Below are 21,449 nucleotides of genomic sequence, written 5' to 3'. Positions count from 1 at the left end.
TTCATTTATTGGCCTCACCAAACTTTGGTATGAATGAAAAGAGATGAATAAAGTAATTTATTTAGAGTTATTTTTGTATGTTATTTTTTTTTATAATATTTTAAGTATGGGTAGGTTTGTTAATGGAATTAAATTAGATCACTTTTTTGTTTTATTAAATAATTTAATGATTCTAACTTTTTTCATTTACAATTTAAATGTCATTTCTCTCTTAAATTTCAATTTTTATATATAATTCATTTCAATATTAAATAGTTTGAATTGGATTGAGTTGGTATCTGAGTTTAGTGTTACAATTATTGTCCTTTGAGAATATAAGATATAAAGCAATCATAAAAAAAATATTAATTATTTATATAAGTTATTACATAATTAACAGTAATATAATTCTCTAAATATAAATTATTAACAATAAACATAATCGACTTGATAAGTACATTTATATTCTATTAATTTAAGTAAACAATAATTTTTTTAATTATACATATAGAGAGAGAATAATGTATAATTTTTTGGAAAAAAGTTATATATTTTTAAATAAAACTATGTATGCATATAATTGGATCGAATTAATCATGATCAAACTTTTGTTTTTAAATCTAACTCATCCATATATCAATGTATATTAGTGAGTTAAATATGTTAATGAAAAATTGAAATTTGTTCAAATTCTAAATTTTAGTATATTTTTGTTTTAAACTTAAAAAATTATATTTAATTTTTTAAGCTAAAAATATTAATTTTTTGAGTATTTTTAGATTTGTAAAATGATATTTTAGATTAATATTTGAGTTATAATTTTTCAAAATATATAAATAATTTAAATGTTATTTTGAAAAGCCTTTAATATGTAAAAGAAAAAATTAACAGAATTAAATTAAAAAAATTTATTTATTTATTTTTAAAATCTTAAAACTAAATTACATCGTACTTTAAACAAATACAATTAAATCCAAATTTATTTCCTCTTGTAATGATCTAGATAGACCTAACATAATAATTAGTTGTGACTTTTTCTTATGTTTGTTCGTATACATTGCATATGCTAAAGGAACATAAATTTAATTCATGGAAATAGGTTCTATCTAGTGCAAGAGTGATGCTTTCTTCATGCTATCACATCTTTGAAAAACTATGATAATCATTCAATTTTTTAGGGATTGGTGGTTTTCAATACTTTACTGGAGTTTTTTTTTTCTTCTTTCAAGTACACAATCATCAACCATTTGCTTAACGGTGGGGTTAACAATTAAACCTCATAAAAATATAATAATTAGAAATAAAAGGTTATTGAGATTTTAGTGTTTTTGTTTGGTAACTGGTGTTATTGTATTTACATTTTGTTAGAACATAATTAATATGTTATTTCTTTGTTTTTCTTAATAAAGTGCAACACATCTTTTGATATGTTTGTTGGATTATGTGATGTGTTAGCTTATTCGAAGATATATATGGTCTAGGATTGAATATTTGTGAGTTCAATTTATAGGAAGAAAACTTAAGGAAAACCTTAGTCTTATTTGTATTTTTGTCTAGGAAAAAGAGTCTTTTTACCTTTATTAATTGGTGCAAAAATTAAATAAGGGGATGTGGGAAGTAAAGGGTGCATGTTAAAATATTAGAATATGAAATAATGATAAGGAGATTAACATGAAAGTGAAGAAAAACAAATTATGATAGATTTGAATTTGAAAAGCAGTTGGGATATTTGATAGAAGATATGATTAGGTGAGTTTCAAGTTTAGAAACAAATCTTTAAATTAAGAGAGGGTTGCACTTTAGAAACTCTAACACTACGTGAGTGAGAGAGAGAGAGAAGGAGAGAGAGAAAGAGAAAAAGAGAGAGAGATCAAATATTTGTATGAGAAAAGAGAGGACTATATGTGGGAAATGAAGGATTCAACTGCAGAAATGTGAGATGCGTAGAGTTGTTAGGATCTTTGTTGTTAGAGAAAGCCTTAGCATTGGCCAAGGTATTGGCCTAGGAGGAAAAAGGTCTTTTTACCTTTATTAATTGATGCAGAAATTAAATAAGGGGATGTGGGAAGTAAAGAGTGCATGTTAAAATATTAGAACATGAAATAATGATCAAGAGGTTAACGCGAAAGTGAAGAAAAATAGATTATGATAGATTTGAATTTGAAAAACAATTGGAATATTTGAGAAAATATGATTAGGTGGGTTTCATGGTTAGAAACTGATATCTAAATCAAGAAAGAGTTGCACTTTAGAAACCCTAACATTACGTGAAAGAGAGAAAGAGAGAGAGTGTGTGTGATGCTTTCTTCATGCTATCACATCTTTGAAAAACTATGATGATCATTCAATTTTCTAGGGATTGATGGTTATTCAGTCTTGATTGAAGTTTTTTTTTAAGTACACAATAATCAACCATTTGTTTCACATAATAATAATAATAATAATAATAATAATAATAATAATAATGTTTTAGTTTATGGGGTGAATGTTACTGGTAAAACCTAAGAAAAATATAGTAATTAGAAATAAAACCTTTGGTGTTTTTGTTTGGTAATTAGTATTCTTGTACTTACATTTTTTAGAACATAATTACAATGTTATTTCTTTGTTTATTTTAATAAAGTGTAACACATGTTTTGGTATGTTTATTGGATTATGTGAGTTGTTGGCCTATTGGTAGAGATATGGTCTAGGATTGAATGACTATGAGTTCAATTCATAGGTAGAAAGCTTCAGGGAAACCTTAGTTTTATTTGTATTTTTACTTTTATTAATTGAAGCAAAAATTAAATAAGGGGGTGTGAGAAGTAAAATGTGCATGTTAAAATATTAGAACATGAAATAATGATAAGGAGGTAAACGTGAAAGTGAAGAAAATCCAATTATGATAGATTTGAATTTGAAAAGCAGTTGGATATTTGATAGAAGATATGATTAGGTGGGTTTCAATAAATCAAGAGAGAGATGTACTTTAGAAACCCTAACACTACATGAGAGAGAGAGAGAGAGAAACAATCTATGTATGAGAAAAGAGAGAATTGTATGTGGGAAAGAGAGGATTCAACTGCAGAAACGTGAGATGCTTAGAGTTATCGAGATCTTTGTGGTTAGCCTTAGTATTGGCCAAGGTATTGGCTTAGGAAAATAAATGTCTTTTTACCTTTATTAATTGGTGCAGAAATTAAATAAGGGGATGTGAGAAGTAAAGGGTGCATGTTAAAATATTAAAACATGTGTTAGAAATAAGGAGGGTTGTTTCTCAAATCCAAGAGGGGGGGGGGGGGAGGTGGATTGGTGATTTATAAAAACGTTCATTTTTAAAATCTTTTTGCAGAAATAGAATGATCTTGAAATCTTTCTTGCTCGGTAAGCAAAGTATGTATGCAATGAAAATGTAAAGAGATAAGGAAAGAAAATCAAACTCAAGATTTTTATCCTGGTTCGACCTCAATGCCTACATCCAGTCACTCTCCCAATTAACCTTAGATTGGAGAGTATTTCACTATAATGATCAGAGTATAACAACAAAGGTTTTACAGAGCTCTCTCAAATGCAAACACCTTCCAAACTCTCAATCAAATATAGAAACAAAATACACCTGCACACACATAACCACTTGTCCTTATTGCAAAAACCCTTTAAGAATCCACTCTCAAAGTCCAAGAGTTCCTCACTATTCTTCCTGACGCGCATGTCCAGGGAAACAGCAAATCAAAGATTGAAGAAACTTCTTCTGATCAAACCAGATACACCTACAGTCGTGCTAATGTGATCAGCCAATGTTGTCCACGAAAATGCCTCTAAAGAATGCCTCAAGATTCTTCAAATTCTTCACGTTCTTGATTCTTGGAGCGTATGTACAACCTGTAAAATCTTTTCTCACAGAAAATATCAGATATGACAATTTACAATTGATCAAAAGTTTTTGTATTGCAAGCAATACGTCAATATATAGTTTTTATCAATTCAGACGCAAAACAATCGATTACGTTACTTATGTAATCGGTTACATTAAAACAGATTTAACAGCATTACAACAAACTCAGCTCTTAATTGAATGCTCAATTAATGTAATCGATTCACAATTAATGCTGGTCAAACATATTTAAAAAATATGACCGTTAAAGCAGTTATAACTAGCATGAAATCAGTTTTCAAAACTTAACAGACTTAATTGAATACACAACATATGTAATCGATTAAGCTTAACACTTAAACAGATTTTGAAATCTTTTCTTCTCAAAATCTCATCACAACACATTTGAAAAAGATATATGCAAACACACGAGTTTTAATCGATTTAACAACTAATGTAATCGATTCAAACTAGTTGTTTTGCCACAGTTGAAAACATAAGATGTCTGATGACCTTAATTGATTACTACAACATTGTAATCGATTATGTCATGCATATATGCTTTTATGCTTGTGGTTTTCATTACACAGAAACATACAATATGCATACACAAATATAATCAAATTATAATCACAACAGTATGCATAAACAACACAGTATGTCTAACATATGCTTTATCATAATATGTGCATATAACACAGTAAGCATGTACATATTCCACATGTATAACACAACACAAACACTTTTTTCTTGTGACATGCAACATTCATGTGTTGTTGCTAGTAATGTGTTGTCATAATAAAAAATAACATAACAGGGATTGGATTCAGCGATCACATTGTTCCCCCTACCAACAACATGAAATAATGATAAGGAGGTTAACGTGAAAGTGAAGAAAAACATATTATGATAGATATGCATTTGAAAAGCAATTGGGATATTTGATAGAAGATATGATTAGTTGGGTTTCAAGGCTAGAAACATATCTTTAAATCATGAGAGGGTTGCACTTTAGAAACCCTAACACTTTGTGAAAGAGAGAAAAGAGAGAGAGAGAGAGAAAGATGATTTGTGTGTGAGAAAAGAGAGGATTGTATGTGGGAAAGGAAGGATTCAATTGCAGAAACTGGAGAGGCTTAGAGTTACTGCAATCTTTGTGGTTAGGGAAAGCCTTAGTATTTGCCAAGGTGTGAGGAAACTTACCTTATTTGTTGTATGTTGTATGTTCTTGATTATCTTGAAAGATAATGCTTGTTTTGATACTTGTGTACGTATGAGAATATGTTTTACATGGTGATAGGGTTTATATAATGTTGTGTTGGGTTTTGTCCATTAAAGTATGTATGGTTGTGGAAAATAAGACTGGTTTATTATTCTTAATTATAAAAAATACATTTTGATACTCTCTATTTGTAATAATCTAATTCTCCTAAAAAGGGAAATAGGGAAACTAGGAAAGTAAAATAAAATAAAAGATTATATATCTATTTCCTCTAACTAGGAAGATTCTAAAGATATTATCTCAAATTACAACACTTCCCCTCAAGCTGGATCATACAAGATTGTATGAACCATGCTTGAAATAGTCAAACTCAATTGTAGAGAACGTTAATAAACCAAATTTGACAGCAATGGACGAGGATGAACTAGCACCATGAAACTTCAACTTGGACAGCAATGGACGAGGGCGAACTAGCACCATGAAACTTCAACTTGGACAACAATGGACGAGGGAGATTTCCATAAAAAATGGATGATGACTTGTAGCAGCAAACAACAACAAACAACAAGAACAGATGAAGGGCCTCCAATAGCAAACAACAACAAACTGTAGGGACTTAACTACCCTGAATAACAATAAACCTTTAGGGACTTAACTGCCTTAAACAACAACAGACCTGCAGGGATTACACTACCCTGCAGCGACAATAAAAGGCTAACAACCACAAACATGTAGGGACTTTAACGACCCTGAACAAACCTTAAGGGACTTAACTGCCCTAACAACAACGAACCTTTAGGGACTTAATTTCCCTGAACAACAACAAACCTGCAGGAACTGAACTGTCTGCAGTGGTTAACAACAACAAACCTATAGGGACTTAACCACCCTACAACGGCTGAAATAGCAACAAACCTTCAAGGACTAACTACCCTACGACGGCTGAAACTTTTCTTCCCCTCATGACTGAACAACATATGCACGTCAATGACAGAACGTGAAGGTGGAAAAACTGGTGAGAACTGATCCGTACTTGGGGACAAATCTGAAACCCCTAACATCGCATTGACAGAAACCAAAAACCACCAAAGATTGGGACTTATGATGGCATTAAAAGGTCAAAGACAGGTTGGAGGTCCAAAGTTCTTTGCTGGACTATTCCAAAAAGGTGATACTTAACACTGTATCACAAGATGTAAGACCCATGAAAAATATTTAGATTTAATAAATAGTAGTAATTTTTAATTTTTACGGATAAAAATAAAATTTAATAAAATTATGGCAAGAAAAATTAAAATTTATGATAGATAATTATAATAATTTCATAGGAAGGAGTTTAAAATTTTGAGAATTTATTTTAGAAGATTTTGAAAAAAAAAAGTGAATAGTAAATAGTGAATAGTAAAAAGTGAATAGTAAAAAAAATAATAAAAAAAAATGAATAGTGTTCAGTGGATAAGGCTTCCTACGGTGCATTGATGAAGCAGATAAGAAGATTTGGTGGTGGATGATTAAAATATTATTTTTTGAATAGTTAAAAAAAAAAAAAACTAAATAGTGCCAAAATTTTGGCCTATAAATAGAAATCAGAGGAATGGAGTTTTTGCACCAAGAAGTAAAGAGAATTATGATAAAAGAAGAAATTAAGAAGTTTTTGGAGTAGGAAGAAATTTTAGAGTAGAGGTTCTGAAAAGTTTTCGGGGAAACAAATTCGAAGAAAGAGAAGTCTGGAATAGAGGTAGGGGAGCTAACCTTTCTAAGCTTTTATATTCTGATTTAGTATTGTTTACTAGTATGCATGTCTTGAAATTATGTGTGAATATTGTTAATGCTTACTGTATATTTATATTGAATTTCTATGTTAATATTATGTGCTGTTATTTGAATCTGTAAATAAGAAATTCGTTAAAACTAGTTGAGGAACACTTTGGCTAAGGAAAGATTTGGTACTTAAGTTGTCCATTGTGACGCACCTCTCTTTCCTGGAAGTCTACTCGACAAGCTTTTAACTTAAATCTTGTTGAACAGATTATGTACTGTTAAACTATTATGCAATATATCTCGTTGGAATGAATTCATGTTATTGTGGTAGATACAAAATTATGAATTTTAATTGTGATGATTGTAATTTATTATATTGGATTTGAAATTATGCGTCTGAACATGATATGAGTATTATGGGGAGATTTCGTAATGGTATAAATGTAAGCATGGTATGAATCTCGTGGAGAGATTCTGTAATGTCATGGTATGTGTATGATAATTATGGGGAGATTTCGTAATGGTATAATATGAGTTGAGGAAGGTGAGCATGGTATGAGTCTCGTGGAGAGATTCTGTAATGACATGGTATGTGCGTATATGTTGATGTTGAGGGTCATGAAGTTGGAGGTTATCCTGATACTCTAATAATCATCCAGTCTCAAGTAGAGAAGGATGAATTTTGTGGTGAGAGGGACAGGAGGTCCTGGTCTATGTGCCGGTTTTGAACATAGTGAGGGGACTAACCTTGTGAATGGTATGGAGGGCAGGATGTCCTGGTCTATGTGCCGGTTTTGGACATAGTGAGGGGACTAAGAATGACATCACAAGTGCGGAACCTCCCGTTGACCGCTCATCAACATATCATCGGGATGAGTGCCTATTGGGTATTGTGGAATGAGTGTCTATTGGGTACTGTGGAATGAGTGTATATCGAGTGTATCAAAGTAATGAATGAGTATCTATGATGCGATTGTTGTATGATGGTATGAGTGTGTCTAACATAATTATTATATGAGGTTTGTTGAGTGCATCAAAGTAAATATGCATGTTTCATAAATGATTGGTTGCATGTTAGCTCACCCTACTTGTTTGTGTTTGTGTTTGGGTATGTGCGATGATCGTATAATTCGTTATACGGGAGCAGATGAAGGAATGTCGTCTCACTCTGTGCCAAGGAAGGGAGAGATAGAAGAATAAAGTAGAAGAAATCAAGTTATAGTTTTGTAGTTAATATCTGAGTTTAAGTGTGAGAGTACGGGATGTTACTGTAAATGTAATGCTACAATACATAAATTATGAATTTTCAAGTGTGAGAATTTGGGATGTTACACAAGAAGTACTGGCTAAACTCTAGCCCAAAAAGAAAGTTTCCTGCAGGGGCTGAAAATATTTCCCCTCACGGAAAACAGCGAGAATGACGACTAGTGCACTTCACAAGACACTCTTAATCTTGACCAAAGAAAATACGGTAGATTATGGAGGCAATAGCGACAAATTGCTGAGGTTACAACAACTGACTGTAGCGACAACGATATTAAAGCACCCGCCAACAAGGCTGATGAATTCTTGATCGAAACATTACAGCTACAGAAATAGACTTCCCTTCATGCCACAGGCCAACTGGGACATCACACTTGCAAGAGAAAATCACAGAATTGTGGAGACAAGCTTGGCCACAGGTGTTAGGGCATTCAACGGCACAAGCGACAGAGACGTCGGCAAGAAGCACCACACAATAAAGAGGAAGAAGAAATCCATTGGTGGTGGCAGAAAGCCCGTGAAGGCAAAGAACCTTTCTCAATGGAGAAAAAGATGACGGAAGAAACACAACAAACATTGTCGCCCAAGAAGTTACCGAAACACTAACACACTTCGTAATTGTTAGTGTCTTTCCTTTCGTCAAACAATTAGAAGGCAAAATGGGAGGGAGGAAGAAGTTTCATTGACAAGAAGAACTTTGCCACTTTCCATCTCATCGCTCGCGACGCCTTTGACCCATCTTTTTCCCAATCCAACTGCGTCTTCGTCCGCGGTGACAACAACCTCGTTTTATTAGAGACTGTGACGACAACAACGGCGACTGACTGCAGCGGTGGCGGCTGATTGCATTGGAGAGAACAGCAAAGGGCAGTAGTTGCAAAGTGGAAACACGAGGTGACACCCTCTCCTCCTCGCGGCTGAGATGGATTCTCGTCAACCCGTCGCGGAAGTGTGTTGCGAGGAAGATGAAGATTCTGTGAAGCAATAAAGATGGTAGCAATGGCAGCGACACGTGACAAACACGAACACGAGATCTGACGGAGAGAAGAGGCGCGTGACGGCGCGTGCGGAGGAGTTTGAGACTTCGACCACCAGCGTTAGGTCGCACTCGAAGAGACGATCCAGATCCACTGGTCACGGGTCGAAACTGCGACGGTGGCCGACGGTGGACAGTGGCAGGCAGTGATCGACAATGGAGATCGATTGGGTTGTGGCTGGCGACGGCTGGTTAAGTGGAGGCAGTTGCCTTTCTAGGGTTCCTAGAAAACTTTAGGTCTCTTTGATTCTGGGTGCATATGAATGGAAGCCAATGAGAATGCCAACGTCTGGGCATTAGAGAAGGACCCATTCTAATTTTACTGGGCCAAAGTATGGAAGAACAACTTCTTTAGCTGTTATCAGAGGAAACCAACTTGTTGTTGGTCATGAAGATTCTAGGTGGCTCTTGTGAAAGACACTCAATTGATCTAAGGATCATAAGCATAAACTTGGCTTCGGAAACTGGAGTAGGACTGTCCATTGAAGGCACAAAGGTACTGGTTAAAAAAGAGATTTTTAGGGGGTTGCCAGAGGCTATGGCGGTCGGCCGGCGGCGGACAGGAAAGACAGCGGAAGTAGATCAGACAAGCTCTGATACCATGTGGAAAATAAGACTGATTTATTATTCTTAATCATAAAAAATACATTATGATACTCTCTATTTGTAATAATCTAATTCTCCTAAAAAGGGAAATAGGGAAACTAGAAAAGTAAAATAAAATAAAAGATTATATATCTATTTCCTCTAATTAGGAAGATTCTAAAGATATTATCTCAAATTACGACAATGGTTTTGTTGGATTTTCCCATGATAATATGTATTGATGCGAAAAGGGGATAAAAGTATATTGTTTAGGAGTTTTACCATGCAAATATATGTTGTAAAGAATGGTATGATGATTATATGTAGTATGTTGGGTTTGGTTGGGTTATAATCTACATAATGATGGATTTTGAATTATTCAAGTGATGTAATGTATGTGTTTGGGTTTGTTTATGAGGGTATGTGGGGTTTGAACACATGTATGATGTGTTAGGTATGTTTCCAAGTGGTTTGGGGAGGATGTATGGGTCTTTTGAACAATTGATATTTGTGCAGAATGATTTGGGTTTGGCAATAATCGATTATCGGAAGTGGTAATCGATTATTTGTGCGTCGTTTTGAGTTTCGTCACTGGAATAATTGTTTATCTAGGATGATAATTGATTATCCTTTCATATATTGTATAGCTGAAAAATTGGGTGTTGAACCCCTATGGAATAATCGATTAACATCAAGTGATAATCGATTGTCTTAGTGTATTTTTGCTGGAAATGTGCATTTGAGAAGAATGAAGGAGGGATAAGCTTTCAGGGTTGCATAATGTGATATTGAGCAGAGAATTAAGTTGTTTGATAGGGTTAGGATCAGATTGGACTCTTGTTTGAGATCCTATTACTCTCACCACATGCGCCAAACCTCTCTATGTGAGAATATATGACAATTATAGTGTGAGGAAAACCTCCAAGATTAAGTTACCTGCATTCATTCTAACACACTTGAAACCATTCAACCATAGGTTCCCCCTTAAAACTCATTTCCATACCTTTGAAATCATTGAGATCACTTCACATTTACATTGAACCCATTTGATAATTTATACACATTTCCTTTCACTTTTACACAATATACCAATACATGAAACCAATGATCATATATTAAATAACTAGAAACACCATTATAAGTCATGAGAAATCACACAATAACACAATATTCTTCATAGCAACTTGATACTCACACTTAGGAAAGGAAAATAGCTTTGAAACCCTCACCAACAGCCATTGGAAGGGTCCAAAACCCCTAAAATGACCTAAAGAACGTCCAAAACTGATATCAAGAACCTTGAAACCCTTGCCCCCCAAAACTGATGCAGTGGTGCCCCAGTGCGCCTAGTGGCGCTCGGGCATCGAGGGCCTGGCGCTTAGCGCCCTGGCCACTAGAAAGAGGCGCTCAACTCCATGTTTGGGCTCTCCAACGGTATCAGAAAGAACAAGACATGTTTTTCTCACTTTGCACACTTTACCCCTAACTTTTAAAGACCCCTAAGACCTTCCAAACATTTAGAAACCTTAGAAAACATACTTCTAACTCAAAATGACCATCCAAAACCCATTATTACTTACCTAAGCTACCCAAACAATTTCACCTTTTCTAACTTTCATATAAACAAACCAAAATCATGTACAAGTCATAATACACCAAATAACTCACTCCAACATCCTAATTTACTCCCAAACTTCTTGTTTCAAAATCTCACCATACAAAACCTCATTTTTGACCAAAAATACCTAATAACTCTCTCCAACATGCCCATAAACAGTTCTACACTAGATTTTCATCTTTTGACAACCTAGACAAGTCATAATAGGTCTCCTAATCAACTTTCAACTATTCAAAACAGTTCTAACTGTCAACACCCAATTTCGTCCGAGTAAGTAAATAATTAAAAATAAAGAATACAAGAATAATAATTAATGGTAGGTAAAAAAAAAGGAAAAAATAAAATAATAAAATAAAATTCCTTAATGCAGGACATATCACTGAAAAATATTTTTGAGATATTAATTTGATATGGTAATAATTTGAATCAATATTATGCCAATAATTATAAGCAGTAATTAAAATAGTATATTAATATAATTTGTTGTGTCAGTTGCTTTCAAAGAGGAAAATATGATGTTAAAAATGGACAAATTTTCTGACAATAATTATAATCAATGTCTTGAATATTATTTGATTTCTTTTTCTTGGAACCAAGACATTTTCTTTCCCTATTTTGTTCGTTGTCAATTAATTCACAATTAAGGACAAGATTACCATAATATTACAATGTGTGAAAAAAGAAAAGATAGATACTTTGAAATAATAAAGATAGAAAGAGTGAGAGAGTATAGAGGAAAATAAGTTTTCACGATAGAGGAGTTCTACCAACAGAAACTACCAAAGAAGAACTAGGGGAGTACTTAAAGCCAAAAAGGTATGTCATCTCTGCACCATTCTCTTTCTCTTTTTATTGTACTTTGAAGGTTTTTGTTAAAAAGATTTTATTTTTTTACTATGCACCAATAATGTTTTTTTCATGAAAAAAAGAATATCTTTTTGCATTTATTTTGGTATTGGTTATTTTTTTACTTAAAAATTAAATAAACAACTTCAAAACAAAAATAAATAAATTATTTCAAAACAAAAAAAAAAGAAAATATTTCTTATCACGTATTTTCCTATAAAAAAATATTAAATCATAAAATAAAGGGTATGGGTACGCGTCGGCTTATGGTCGGTCTCTTTCCTTTTCTTTTTTTTCCCCACCATATTTTTTCAAATAGAAGAATACAAAATTCTTTAAAAAAAACAATGTTAATCCTTATCGAGGTTAACTTTTAAAAAATCCCAAACAATCCATAATAATTTTCACACAAACTTCACAAACTTTTTTTCTAGATAAAAAACTACGTGATCCCTGATTGTCCATCATAAATGGATATACGTAGGAGCAAGGTCAATCCTTGTCGGGTTCATAAAACAAAAAATATTTTTTGTTTCTTAATAGTTTCTTTATATTATTTGTTTTAGGGAAAATTAAATATTTTGAAAAACCACGTCAACTTTATACATTTAATTAAAGGTACTGCTTTTGGGCAGACGTAGTAGGGTGCTAATACCTTCCTTATGCGTAACCGATTCCCGAACATAAAATCCAGTTTTCGCAGACCATATCTTATTTTACGGTTTTTCATAGTTTTTCCAGAATAAATTATGGTGGCGACTCCCAAAATCTATTCTTAAACCCGTTTGTTTTTCGGTTCGCCATCCCGTCACGATCCCGGTTGCGACACCCACCTTTTACCTTCGATTTTTGCTACTTAAAACCCCCTTTTTAGGCTTAAAAACTCAAGTAAAAGACCATTTCTCAATACCATAAAATATTGGTCAACATTCAACATCTCACAACAACATTCCAAACTAGATTCAATTCCAAATTAAACTAGAAAATCGTACAAACATCATCTAATCAAGAATCCTCATTCCAAAGCACTTCAAAGTCATAAATATCACTTTCACAAAATAATTCAACCACGTGCATTTATTTCATAAACAATTCAACATCCTTTCATACTCAAACATTGAATTCTAAAAACATTACTAGCTTCCCTTACCTCAAAACAAATTGCCCAAATTCTCAAAACATTCTGCCAATTGCTTGAAACGCAAGAAAACGTTAGACAAACCTACGAAACACTAAAGGATGATCGGACATAGTCCTTAGGACCTCAATTTACCAAGAATAAAAGGGAAAACAAAAAGACTACATGCATAGGAGGATTCTTGGACAAAATCACATATTGAAATCGAACAAAAACAGGGATATAAACTTACTTGCTTTATGACAAAAAACTATCGGCTACAAATATAGACCTTGTCGCTGTGATCGATTAGACACCTCCTTATCGTCAAAGAGATAACTCAAGAGTCATAACTTTTAGAGAGAAGGTTGAGAACTCTAGAAAAGTGATTTCTAAAGAGATTATACGTTTTAAAATAATTATAACAAAACTATTTATAAACAAATCATTTAATATTAAAATAACTTTGTCTCACTATTTTAAAACTACCATTATTTCTAAAATATCATTTACTGAGGTTTTACAATACTAATAATAATTATAATTATTATTATTATTATTATTATTGATATTACTATTATATTACTATGATTGGCTGATAAAAAAACATCATTTATTCCTTTTCATATTTTTCTCTCAATTGCATACAAAGTTGGCATAGGATTATTTTTGGGTGCATGTAACACAAACCCATACAATATACATATAAATTGGTAATTTATTCAATAATATTCACATTCCTTCACTTTCTTCACACACATAAGTTTTATTCTTCAATATATTTTATAAATCAATTTATCAAATAAAAATTCAATTGAGATAACCAATTGTTCTTATCTAATATTGTTAATTTTATTAATAAAAAAAATCAAACAAAGACAATCTTAAAAATCAATTTATCAATCTTTATAAATGGTAAAATTACCCCACCCAAATAGTGCGTTAATATCTAATCAAGTATTAATATCACTTTAGTATCACAATCAAGATTTATAAGATATGCATTGTTCATTAACTACATATTTTACAAAAAGGACATCTTTGTCAAGAAAGAAACACAAAGTATCTTTGTCTTATTAAGTGATGGCAACCCTTAGGAACATTGTGGGATCAATTGAGTGGTTGATTGATGGAGCATTAAATTTTCCATTATGAAAAACGGATGGAGTGATTATGAAGACTAACACAATAAAAATAAGTATGTATATAATTTAATATAATTATAATTATAAAAGAAATTGTATATATTTAATAAATTGTTCTTTGTTACTTCAAATTTTTTAACTTATTAATAAGTGAATCAAATTAAAATATTTAGCTATTTACCTTTTTAATGAAATAATCATATTTTTTTATAAGAAATTTATCTTGTATTTTATTTTTTCAATCTTGTTTTGGTAATCATTATTACAGTAAAAAAAAAATCTTTCTATCAAGTAAAATGTATTTCTTATTCTTACTAAATATTGAGATAATTCAAAGATGGTTGATAAGTTCTTCAAATTTAGATGATTAAGAGCATCAACAACAACAAAAAATACTAAAATTAAAATTTTAAACTATTTTTTTCTTAAATATGACATGGACAACTTAGTAACAAAATTTCCTCTTTTGTTTAATTGTATTTTGAATATGCAACACCAAGAAGGTAACCTCATGTAAGATATTGTCTGTTTTAGAACCCAAAACTTTGTCATGATTTTATAAAAGACACATTAGTGGATTAAAGGAGGAAGGGGTATTTAAACGGCCATTGGCATCGACTCTTAAGAAAGGTGAGACTATTGAGTGTACCAAAACAAGACATGTTGTCGAGGACTAAGGGAATGAGGGTTCATCTTTGGAACCACTTTTTCATTTTCTTAGGGAATGAGGATTCATATTTGAAACATCGTTTTTTCCTACATATGACACCAATGCTATGATCTTAAGTTCATTGAGATCACACCATTTAAGGGTAATCACTGATTGGATCTTATGTACACGATGACCAATACCCCAACCATGGCTAGAAGGATCTAAGAAGATTGGGTTTTACCTAAGCTGAGCAAGCCTAAGTTGATATTCATATAGGCTAAGGAAGATTTGAAGACCTAGTCTAGGATTCTTTTGTAAAAATTAGAGTAGTAATATTTTGGACTTTGTATTATACGCCTTGTAGTATAGGATTTTACTTGGGTCTTGTATTTGGGTCATATTTTGGGCTTTGGCCTAATAGTCTAGTTTGGGCTTAAAAGGAGATGAGGATATGATAGTGAACCAACAAGTAAAGGTGAAGTTCTCCATTGGAAAATATGAAGATATTATGCTTTGTGATGTAATCCCTATAGAAGCTTGTCATATTTTATTAGGGAGGCCTTGATAATTTGACAAGAAATCATGCATAATGTCTTCACCAACAAAATAACCTTCACACACAAGGAACGAAAGTTTGTGCTTCATCCTTTAACACCAACCCAAGTGGTAAAGGATCAAGTACAAATGAAAAATAAAATAGATGAAGATAAAATAAAAGAAAAAGAAGAAAATAAAAATTATACCTACATGCATACTAGTAAAACAAAAAGTTCCAATTGTTTAGGTAGAAAACACAAAACTTTTGAATGCCTTATCAAGAGAGTCACCATTGTAAAGGGCAAAGACTTGTGTGAAGAAAAGGTTTATCTTATTTCTTCCTTTCAAGGAAGAAAAAGAAGACCAAAAAAACTGTGCTAAAAAAGGAAATATCTTCAAAATTGTATGGATTCAACACAAGGAAAACCAGGAACTAAATGAAAATGCTTAAAAAAGAAAACTTTTATCATTCATTTGATAAAATGTGTATGAACATTGGGAGTCACATTCTTTGGATGTTTATCAGAATAACACTTACCTTGTTTTATGTTTGATATAGAATGGTCTTTGATCCTAGATGAGGAAGACAAGACATGATAAATAAAAATGGTTGCTTTCATGGAGAAACATATATATGAGGACATATCCTTCTCAAGAGGGAGGATATGATGGCAAACACCACAACAATGGCTAGAAAGATCCAAGAAGATTGAGCTTCATCTAAGCTGAGTAGGCCCAAGTTGATGTTCATCTGGGTTAAGGAAGATGTGAAGACCTAGCCTAGGATTCTTTTGTAAAAATTAGAGTCGTAATATTTTGGACTTTGTATTGTAGGCCTAGTCGTCTAAGATTTTATTTGACCTGTATTTGGGTCATAGTTTGAACTTGGGTCTAATAGTCTAGTTTAGGCTTAAAAAGAGATGGACCTAGCTTTAGGCCAAGGTTTGAGTGCAAGGATTAAGGTTTCCAAAACCCAAATTTGATAAACTTGGAGAACAAGTCTCCTCTCTTATGTACACAAACCTTGCATGATAGGACGTCAAAGCTTGAAGAGACATTTCAATAATTCATGAAAGTTTCCATCTCTAATCACAAGAGCATGAAAGCATCTATATGTAATTTGGAGACTCAAATGTGTTGTAGAAGTTAGAAGAGAAAATTGATAAAAAAAATTACAACCAACACTGAGGTGAACCCAAAGGAACATTGTAATGCTATCATTACCCAGAGTAGAAGATGTTGAAAAAGAGATATGATAAGAGAGAGGTTGAATAAAAATAAAGAGACTAAAAAGAGTGAGAGTGAAGAGAAAATAAGTGAGGAGAAAGGCGATAAAGTTAAGGAAAAAATTAAAAAGAAAATAGAGGAGGAGAAAAAAAAAGATAAAGGTGTGGTAAAGTCTCTTCCATATCCACAAAGTCATTCAAAGAAATAAAAGAAGAAACAATTTGCTCAATTCAAAAACATATTAACATAGTTGGAGATCAACATTTCTTTTTCATAAGCACTACAAAAATACCTTCTTATGTGAAATTCATGAAGGATTTTCTCACAAAAAGGAAGAAGTATAAAAAAGTGGAAACTATTGAAGTTTAAGGGAATTGTAGTGCTACCATTTAAAATACTCTTCCTACAAATTTTAAAGATCGTGGTAGCTTCATTGTTCCTTGCACCATAAGTGACCAAGATGTTGGGAAAAATCTTATTGACTTAGGGGTTAGCATAAATTTGATGTCTTTATCTGTGCTCAAAACAATTGGTGGCTTGGAGGTCAAGCCAACAAGAATGACTCTACAACTAGTAGATAAATCAACTACATATTCTTATGGTGTAGTGGAAGATATGGAGGTGAGAATCAACCAACCAATGTTTTTGATGGATTTTGTTGTGATAGAAATGTAGGAAGAAGATTCGGAGATACCTCTCATCTTGGGTAGACCATTTATGAAAACAATCAAAGTAATTATAGATGTTGATGATGGTAAATTGAAAATCAAAGCTCTGGTTGAAGAGGTGACCTTCAATGTGTTTGAAATCGAGCAACATGCCAAGTGCGTCTCTTCATAATTAGCCAAACAGAGGAAAAAGATATTAATGCATAAGATAGGCAAGTTAAACTAATTTAATTTCTAGACTACACAACAAAGGGGATGACTAGGTTCACCATGGTGCTTCGATTGAAAAAAAAATGACCTCTAACATGGCCAACCTATTATGTATTAAATTCGCTAATATGATGAGTAACTGAGTTACCTTCACCCATTTTGAGGTTGAAAAGTCTGCGAATCAAATACACTTTATTGGCTGCAAATGACTTCTCATACGTATTTGACAACACCTGCATCAAATCTGCAGTTGTTTTCTTGTTCATGATGTTGAACGTAACATTCTTAGCTAATGTCAACCGAATCACACCAAGGGTATATCGATCTAACAGCTCTCAATTTGACTGCTCCATGTCGTCTGACTTCTCCCTTCTTAAGGGTAGATACAACTTCTTTTGATACATGTACTCCTCTATCTACATCTTCCAGAACCCGAAGTCAGTGCCATCGAATTTCTCAATCTTCATCTTCCCTTCTTCCATTGTCATTGCACCTATTGCTTTTGAAGAAAGCTACCATAACTTCTCTGAACTAAGATTTCCAAGAAAAAAGAAAACCAAACATTTTCTGATGTAGAAGATTAGAAAAAACTGCAACCACAGATCATACTATGAAATTATCTCCTGATACCAGCGGTTAGGAACAAGACAATAAAAGAGGAAAGAGAGACAATAATTTAATGTGGTTCGACGTACAAATGCCTACGTCCACAACTACACTAGGAAATATATTTATATTTTGGTGTGTCTCTCAAGTTTTACTGAAGGTTGCTTATGTAACTAAATAGAAAAAACATGTCACAATATTAAGCTATGTGAGACTAAATTAAACTCCACAATACTAAAACCAACTATCGTGGGATTTGATTTTTGTTGGGCAAAGGGGGTTGTTTGAGATCTCACATTAAGATACTATGTTATAGTATAATACAAACCTTAATAGTATAATACAAACCTTAATGCAAATGATAAAATTACTTTATGTTGTGTTTGGATGAGGAGTTTTAAGAGAGTAATTAATTAATTTGAATAATTTTAAATTTTTGTTGTTGTAAAATGACATGTTTGGATAAAAAAATTAAAAGAAAATTGAAATTGAAAAATTTTAAGAAGGTGTTTCAAATAATTATAAATTATTAGAATTTGAAATTCACTCAAAATCGAAGATTGAGCCGAGCCGACCCCGACTGAATGTCTAGTTGAGTATGTCCTGACTAGAGGTCCAGTATAGTCTGTCCGGATCAAATATCGAACTAAGTTGGTCTTAGCTGAAGATCGAATTGAGTTTGTCTAGATCGAAGTCGTCTCGAATCGAAAGTCAAGCTAACTTAACTTGAATTCAAAGATAGAGTTGATTTTACCTTAAAAAGAAATTAAATTACTTTATCCAAACACAGCAATTAAAATTTAAAATATTTTAATTACTTAGTCTAAATAGACTATTTCAAAAATAAAAAGAATATAATTGCATGTAATTCAATTATTATATATTTCAATTTCTTATAATTGTTGAATTATTATATAGTTCAGGTTCTTATAAAAGTATTGATAATGACTATGATATATGAGAATGGTAATCATAATCATAATGTTGATGGTAATGTTATGATAATTTTAGTAATAATAGTAATAATTATAATAATAAACAATAACTATTTATATTCAAAATAATAAATTTTAATTATTATATAATGTCGTTTTAATGTATTACAAAGCGACCTATAATTCCATCTCTGTATCATCATCTCTCACGCGCAACACATACATTTTTTGCATGCTAATAGCTTTGCGTGGTACTTGCAATAAATTATTTCCTCTAATTTCAACCTAGGTAGCATTGATTTTTCACATGCTTAGTACAATGAGTAGATGCCATATTTATGTTATTTTCTTTTATCGAGTTTTGACACCATTTAAACAAGTTCTATGTAACTAGGTTAAAAAAAAAAAAAACTCCTCTACTAAAAGCTATGCCTTTTTTTAAGAATTTTTTTATAAACAAATTTTTGACCAATTCTTTTTTCTTTAAAACAACTCACAATAATTGAACCAAAAATATCCCGAGTTACATTGAACTAAGTGAGCACGTTTACATGATACATATTACTGTTTTTAGAAAAGAATACAAATATGAATGAAAAATATTTTTTTAACAATTTTTTTTGACAACTTTTTTATAACTGTTTATGTGATAGTTTGTGATTGATCCGTTCAAATATACGATCCAAAAAATTAGTGACACATAATCTATTATTAAAAAATTATTAAAAGAAGTTATTAACATATCATGATCCTGAATAGAAAATGATTTTCAACAACTTTTTAATGAATAGTTTGTTTGATGTAATGTTTTTCCCTACATATTAAGATCTTTTGTTGGAACTTGAACCTAAGCAAATAAGAACTAACACCATTGTACTTTATAACCACACGTTATTATGTTTTATTGCATACTGCACAATAGTTAGTTGAGGTTGAGCTACCTTAGCCAAAAATTATTATTGCATTAATTGTAGTTACTGTGGCAAGAATTCACACGCAAACAATTTCGGAGAAGCACAATAGTAATGAGGTTTTGGAAAAAAACACAACAAAAAATGTTACTGAGCAAAATTATTATACATTTACTATGTATCATCTCATCGATCACTTTTCTTTCATATTAATATTAATATAGGACTCGATATTATGAACATGTGTGCTTTCGTCACAATAAATATGAACTCTAGATTAATTTTATTCAAAAGTTTTATATTAAAAAGTAACAATTTTTTTACTAACAATTTTCTTTTTTCATTTTCTAGATAAATCATATCTCACGTCTTCTTTATTCACATTTATAAATCTTCTCACCCTCATCATTTTATCTATACTTAACTTTTTATCTACACTTATCCCTTTTATCTACATTCAGTTTTTTCATCCACACTTATTCTTTTATTCAAGCACATCTCCTTCATCAACATTTTTTTCCTCGTCTCTCCTTCGTTCATATTCTTCTTACATCTCCTTCATTCATACACCTTTTTTCATTCATCTCCTTCATCTACATTCATCTTCTTCATCCATTTGTAATTTTTTTTTCATTCATATTTATTGAACATGAAAGTGTTATATGAATTTTTTTTCCCTAATTTTGGCTTCCTTTTTATAATTGATAATCATGGCAAGGATAAGGTTATACATCATACCTTATTTTTGTATCTTTATTTATTTATTTTTAAATTTCAATAGATGAGGAATCATGGGACTTAGTATATATATATATATATATATATATATATATATATATATATATATATATATATATATATATATATATTACACTAATCTTTAAAATAATATATCAGAATTATTCTTTAAACCATTTTATTCCTTCTCTTATGTTTTGTTTTGATTAGTCCATTACTATTCAAAGAACATAAATGTCATATACTTTCTCTTCAACTACCTAACATATCTAGAAGTGTAAAGATTGAAAACACATTATTCACTAGTAAAAAATTGGGTTTTTACAGCGCACATTATGCCACGGTTACAAGGAAACCGCAGCATAATGGTGCGCAGTGGCAGTTTTGTAAATAAATCGAACACATATGCCGCGGTTCGGATCAGAACCGCAGCATATACTCCAGTCAACCATTACCTTTGACGCCACGTGTGAATAAAAAATTAAATAACAGCGGTATATGCCGCGGTTGTCCAGAGAACCGCGACATATTCCCCTG

The sequence above is a fragment of the Vigna angularis genome, chromosome 9 (assembly GCF_016808095.1).
Source record: "Vigna angularis cultivar LongXiaoDou No.4 chromosome 9, ASM1680809v1, whole genome shotgun sequence".
NCBI lineage: Eukaryota > Viridiplantae > Streptophyta > Magnoliopsida > Fabales > Fabaceae > Vigna > Vigna angularis.
Note: the sequence above shows the minus strand (reverse complement) of the source record.